At 33.3% G+C, this 7544-nt stretch overlaps 1 long non-coding RNA gene across 1 annotated transcript; it reads right to left on the minus strand.

The window, feature by feature from the left end:
- Positions 1 to 2780: 2780 nt before the first annotated feature.
- Positions 2781 to 5601, minus strand: LOC107863720. Its single transcript, XR_007053018.1, has 2 exons — positions 4921 to 5601; positions 2781 to 4611 (listed from the first exon to the last, which is right to left on the minus strand). It is a non-coding gene; the product is annotated as an uncharacterized LOC107863720 (long non-coding RNA).
- Between the last annotated feature and the right edge of the window lie 1943 nt (positions 5602 to 7544).

Here is a 7544-nt window from a genome sequence, read left to right on the forward strand (position 1 = left end):
AGCTAGCATTGCATTATTAACTTTCTTTTGACCTCCTTCATGGATAGAACAAGCAACATCTCCACCGTCAACCTGTCCATGAAAGTAATTAGATGAAAATTGAGTGCTAACTTGGCTTGCAGACTGATTTCCATAGCCATTGAGTTTCCCAGACTCCTAATTATGATACATGAACCCTTTTGAACCTCCATTACTGTAGTTTATATTCCTCTTTTGTTTCCAGTAAACAGGATAACCTATTAGTTTGTAACAATTCTCTTTTGTGTGTTCATTGAAGTGATAATAATCACATCTCTTTCTTTTATAATTCTGACTTCTATAGTTCATATCCAAGCTTCTTTTCACCTGCATTGAAAAAGGATCAGCCTTGTCATTTGAGATGGAAGCACATGTTAGATGCTGAATTTCATCCTCTGCTATCATAGCATAAACTTGATTTAGAGTTGGTGTAATTCTTTTCAACAAGACCTGCCTTCTAGCCTGATTAGAGAAATCATTCAAGCCTCTCAGAAATTGTATTAATCTCAGCTCAAATAAGTGATCTATATAGTCCATAGATCATGGACAATCACATGATGGAGCTAGGATCACTGCATCATACTCATTCCACAGATTCTTAAGCTTAGTGAAATAAGTGGCGACTGAGTCGATTCCTTGTGTCAATGTGTTAATTTATATGTGCAATTGATATACCCTTACACGATTCACTTTATTGAACCTCTCTTTCATATTCTCCAATACTTCATAAGCACGTATTGCATACACAATACTCCATCCGTTTCGAAATAAGTGAATTGTTGGGGTATTTATTGGCGTTTCAAAATAAGTGAATCATTGAATTTTTTTCCAAATTTGCCCTTATGATTTGACAACCAATTAACTTTTGAAAAAGTATTTCAAGGTCAACTTTTTCTTTTTTTAGGGTAAAAATGAAAAGTTGTGTTAAATTTATGTCTTTAATATTTTTTCCTTAATATGTGTGCCAAAATTCAACAATTCATTTATTATAAAACGGAGGGAGTACCATTTAGCAGCTCAACAATCACTGTACTCATGAACTATGACAGTACTATGGCATTGCAAGTCTCCCATTGTGCATGCAACTCTTCTCTATACATGTTTTTATTACATGCACCAGTAACAAAACCAAATTTCCTTTTTCCCAGTAACGCGATCCTCATTGACCTACTCCACACTTCATAATTTTCTGATCCAATCAATTTAAATGGAATTCGAGTTGCTCCAGATACATTTGAAGCTCCAATGAATAGAGGATCATTCGAATCAATCTTTGGAGCCATTGTAAATCAATTCTACAACTACTGCATTTGAAATTCAACTAAATTTAATCAATGAAGAAGAAGAAGAAAAATAAAGATTTTAGCTAAACTAAGAACTTTAGCTTGAACAGATGTATTCTCGTTTGCGCTATAGAGATCTAAGCTCTATCTATCTAGCATCTTCAATCGATGCTCTGATACCATGAGAAAATTATGCAACTAAGACACTAACTGCCATGGCTATGGAAGCTCTTATGAGCAAAAACAGAGAAATGAGAAATTGAAATTGTATTATTATTTTTTTTCGATTCAGAAAACCATTGTCACACCCTATTTTGAATCAGTCAAAACAGCACACAACATATGGTTGTTGTTATGACTCTGATTCTTTTTAAATTCACTTTTAGAGTCGTCACTTAAATTTTTAGAAAAAAAATTAGGAAAATCCATTTTTATGTAAAAACTCCGTTTTTAGCCTTTCAAAAATATTTGAGATTCTAAATAAGGATTTTGGTCACTTGAAGGGAAGGTGTTAAGCACCCCTCAGATCCTATCCGAAAATAGTCCTTAAACTCAGTTTAGAAAGAATATTTTGGTAAAAATATTTATTATTATTATTATTATTTTAATGATAAGAAACTGAAGGTACATAAGATGTAATGCTATCATATACGATGGAGTAGTAAAAGTATTACAAAATATATATGTTTCCGAAAAAGGAGAAAAGGAAGAGTAGTAATATTACATATGTTAAAAAGGTACAAAGTCGTGTAGGTTTGTAATAAATATGTTCAAAAGTGCACGAGGTTAAGCATGTGAATAATCATTTTAGAGTAGAGAAAGTATAGTTTCAAAGTAAGTGAGAATTTATATATTATAAACATGAATATATGTATTTTTAAGGGTGTATGAAAAAATATAAAGGTTAATTTAATCCGTATAACTCCATTGGAGTGAACTAAGTGGGATATAAAAATGTAATAGTGAAATGTATTTATGTAATAGAGTTGATGAAATGTATAAATAATAATAATGTGATAATTATAGATATAAAACAATAATATAATAATAAAATAATAGTAATAAAATATACCCGTATACGGTAGCATAAAGAAACACATATCTTGTGCTTCGGAGACTTAAGAAAATCTGACAAAAACTTGAAATAGAATTAAGAATGAAATATGGACTAAAAAACACATTTTGATGGCGAGTTACTTATAAAAATTAAAAGAAAAAAGGGTGAGTAATTAAAATCATTTAGTGACTTACTTAAAAGTGTCAATCAAGACGAGGTAAACGACTAAAGGAAACTGATGCTAGTCTTTTGAACAAATTTTAAAGAAAATTCGCTATTTAGACTTATGCTTCAACAACAACAACAAATTCAGTATATTCCCACATAGTAGGATATGAGGAGAGTAAAATGTACGCAGGCGAATCACTATCCCCAAAGAAGTAGAGAGACTGTTTTCGATAGATCCCTGGCTCAAGACAAAATAACAGTAATCAATGTTATCATAAATCATGAAACAAGGAGAAATAACAGAGGTACAACACTCGCAAAGCAATATTATACATTAACAAACAAAAGGCACACCTCCCCAACCCTCCTAACTAGAAGCTCTAACCTATGCACAAGGCCCTACTGCCTAAGACGACTCTACACGCATTAGCCCTCTATCCTAATATGCGTCCTCCAAACCTTTCTATCCAGGATCACGTTCTCAGTAAGCTGTAACTGCTCCATGTCACGTATAATCACCTCTCTTCAATATTTCTTTGGCCTTTCCCTACCCTATCTGAAACCCTCCAAGGCGAACCTCTCACACCTATAAACTGGGACATCAGTGTCCCTCCTCATCACATGCCCAAACCATCTCAACCTCACTTCCCGCATCTTGTCCTCCACCGAAGCTTCACCCACTTTCTCTCGAATAGTCTCATTCATCATCACATGCCCAAACCATCTCAACCTCATTTCCCGCATCTTGTCCTCTACCGAAGCTTCACCCACCTTCTCTCGAATAGTCTCATTCCTTACTCTGTCACTCCTAGTAAGTTCGCATATCCACTGCAACATCCTCATTTCTACCACTTTCAACTTTTGAATGTGTAAGTTCTTGACTGATCAACACTCCGCTCCATACAACATAGCCGAACGGACTGCAACTCAAGAATTTACCTTTAAGACCAAAAATTTTCTTTTATTAAAAAATTATCAATTGGCGAATGTAAAATAAATGGTTAAATAATGTGTTACTATACCTATAGACGTTAAATTTACAAAAGATTACCCGAAGGAAACTAATTCTAGATATTTTGAAGCTAAACAAAACTAAATTAATATAAAGTTAATTCAAATTCAATCAAAGCAGACCAAAATACATAATCAAATAAATACAAGGTTAGCGAAAATAAATGTTGATATAATAAGAAAATGTAAAGAAAGAAGAAGATAAGCTAAGTTCTTTTGACAGAACCAACTCCTAACTATGTAGACCCTGAACTTTGATGATCCTATAACTGTTGACCTGATACTATGGGTTGAATTGAGTTCCACTGCAAAACTCCAGTTCTCGAAAGTATACATGAAAACAAAGCAAAGAAATAAAAGCGATTATAAAGTGACTTAGATGAACCAGAAGCGAGCAGATTGAGGAGGAAACATATCCATAGACACATATATTTAATCATACAGTAGCTTAGCACACACTAAATAGAAAATAAAAAACCATTTTGAAATATTGCGGTGCTTAACTCAGTTGGTCCAAACTAATAAAGTTATCTCTCCTAAAGATAAAATGCTGCCCTAAATCTCAACTTCAAAACTACTTATCTATTCAAGGTAGCTTATTGAAAAAATAAAATCAATAAGTAATACTAATAGTCTTAAATTTCCACGAAGAAGAGAGAATCCAATGACAAGATACAAAAGCTATGTTAAAATACTTTTGGACTTGCACCGTTGATATCATTCACACGACTTAACAAAGAAAGACGATAGCTAAAGATTACATATAATTGAATGAGAAAGAGATACCACGCGGTAATTCTTATCATGGCTAATCCTTAAGGTATAAATTTTATGACGGACAACCGAGGATTTGTGGCCATTTTTTAAAACCCCTTACGTGAAAATGGAGCTACCGACACCTTGTAAATACATCGATCAAACACTTATCAAACACTTACATATTTACGTCAAAATTACCACGTTAAAAGCAGCCAAAACCACATCAAAACGACCTCAAACAGCCCACCGGATTTCTATCGAAAGAACTTACAGCTTTAAGGAGTTTGTTCTGGACTGGTTCAAGATTGCTAATACCTGAAACGCATACTAAAAAATATTACATGAAATCAAACGATGCAAGAAAATCTGTTTCAAGTTCATGTTTTCAGATGATGAAACAAAACAGCTATTTTATTTGGAAAACTCAAACTTCACAAGTATTATGCATGCCATATTGCAAACTATGAACACTTTACAAACACACTTCCTAATGTGAACAAAATTGAGCATCCACAGACCATTTTATTGCATATTCATATCCACAATCAACCAATCGAACCCAAACGATCAAATTATCAAAAAAAAAAAAAAATGCAATTTAATTAGACAGGATAGAAGTTTCACCTTGTGTTGGGCAGCAAGCTGAGGCTCTAATGTCAAGTTTTTGGGGTTTCAAAACTCGAACTCAGACCAAGGGAGACAAAAGACTATTAACTGGTAATGAAAAATTCTCTATATTTTTATGCCCAACGAGTATTGTGGGGGATCAAAACCTATGAATATCCCCCCCTCCCCCCCCCCCCCCCCCCCCCCCCGGCCTTTGAAGAATGAAATTGTGGGTATTCATTGGCAAATCCAGATCTCAAAATCCAAATTTGAAACCCAAAACTTCATGGAAAGCCAACAAATAAATGATAGAGGAAATTCAAATTTCAAAAAGTTGAGAAGGACAATTCTCTTGCAAATTTGGACGACTCTCAAGCATTAATAGTAGATTTGAATCATTTTTTGCTTTATAATTGATTCGGCACTTTTCATCACTGATTTATTGGAGTCAAGAGCCGGAATGCCTGATAATAGGATGAAGCTTGGCAGGTGCATTCAGTCGTGGCAGAGGTGATGTAAGCCATGGCTAGGGTTTTTCTTGTTTGAAGGAGATGAGAACAGAGGAAGAATGAGGGAAGATAGGGACTGTTTGGTGTTGTAATTTGGTAAAGTTAATGGAGATTGAACGAGGTATGGGGAAGGGGAAAAGATGCATTTTAGGAATGAGAGAAAGAGACTTGTCTCTCTTTTCTTTTGATAATCCGGGCAAAAAGAGGAAAACACATCATTTTTATTATAAATTATATTTGAAAATTCGAAATCATACCTAAACTATACTAATAACTTATTACACATTTAAACTAAAAAAAGGTAAAATTATTTACACCCTATGAGGCTATCACCACTTGCATGTGGTGTGGTGTTTTACACGCGCTGCCACGTCAGCACCACATCAGTAAAAAGTATCATTTTTTATAGTTAAGGTGTGTAATATGTCACTTATATAGTTTAGGTGCAGATTCGACTTTTTGATTACAGTTTTGGGTGAAAATGATGTCTTTTCCCTTAATGTTTTTAGCCATTTACTTTTATTATTTAATAGGTTGGACGCACCTAAAATAAGTGTAACACACGCACCTTAGAATGAGGGTCGCGGGGAGGTAATAATATCACTTTAATATAATTAAGGTGTGTAATAGGTCACTTATATAATTTAAGCGTGACTTAGACTTTTTTTGTATAGTATGGGGTGGAATGATGCCTTTTCCCAGGAAAAGGGAGAAAAAACTATGTTTTGGGAGTTGAAAATCTTGATTTGATCTTAGACCATTTGATCACTTAATCATGGTTTAAAATAAACTCAAACTAGAAAAGTGTGTTTTGTGTGTGTATAAAAGGCTGATTTTGTATTTTAAATGGATTGGGTTTGGGTCAAAATTAAACCTTTTTTATCCAAAAATTGATAAATGAATTAGGCTTGAGTAAATAATATTAGGATTGGATTATATTTGGTCCAAATATTTTCTTTCTCACTTAAAATTAATTTTACCCATGCTTCTATCGTCTTAAAATTAGTTTAATACACGCGTATAAAAATTGTACATAGTTCAATATAATAATTACGTAATTTATATATATAGTACAAAAATAATTAGAAAAATATGAATACGAGTATCAAAATATTTTTATGTGATTTTTAAAAATTAAATATCTAATTATATTTTATTAAAGTATTCAAAATATGACAGGAAAAAAAACAATAAACTTTCTTTTTTTATTTTCCAAATAATTTATTAAAATTAAAATATGAATTTATTTTGAAAAATTATTCAGGACTAAGAAGCATAGAAAAAGTAACTAAAGGAAATAGACGAGCCAAAATTGAGTGTCAACAATTGCCGCTGATTGACAGAAGATTAATGTGAAAATTTTTAGAAAATTACGTTGATGTAGCCAATTTTGTCTCGGGCAAAAGTGGAAGTTTGAAAGATTATGACTGAGCTTCGATTTTTGAGCGGCCTACATATATATCTTGGGTTTCACGAGAAATTGGATCATTTGTAGTTTGTGAAGCGGTTTGGTTGTTAGGGGGTATGATCGAGCTCTGATTTTGAGTTGCCTACATATCTCGAGCTTCACGATAAATCAGGCCATATGTAGTCCAGGAACGTAGAGATACAACAAATTTGATGGAATCTCAAAATTTGCCTAGTGTTGAATTATGGTGACACTGCTTTATTTTATAGTAACGAATAAATGATTTTGGCACGAAGAGTGAGTACGGTCGTGGTCATATTTAAGCTTCCTATGTATCCCTGAAAGAGATGGAAATCAGGCCACTTGTAGTACTAAAAGATGGTTGTAATAGAGAAGGTTTTCAAAGCAATTTCAACAGAGGGTTTTTGGGAGAAAAATGATCTTAGAATCTTAAAATTGCCCTAATATCGAGTTTTAATGCCACTGAGATATAAAAGTGTTCAAAAACTCTAATATGTGAGAACTGGGACGAGCTGAGCTTCAAGAATGAATCCTTAACAAAGTTAGGGATGCTTGACATTTCACTAGCTTGGCCCAATTTGCTGCTTAGAGGGCAGTTCCATATTGTAATGCGTTGTCCTACAAAATAGGTTAAAAGGAGTGAGAAAGTACTTATTGTGGTTTAAAATTATAAATAAAAATAGTATTGTAAAGAGTAGAATATA

This window comes from Capsicum annuum, chromosome 3, assembly GCF_002878395.1.
Source record: "Capsicum annuum cultivar UCD-10X-F1 chromosome 3, UCD10Xv1.1, whole genome shotgun sequence".
NCBI lineage: Eukaryota > Viridiplantae > Streptophyta > Magnoliopsida > Solanales > Solanaceae > Capsicum > Capsicum annuum.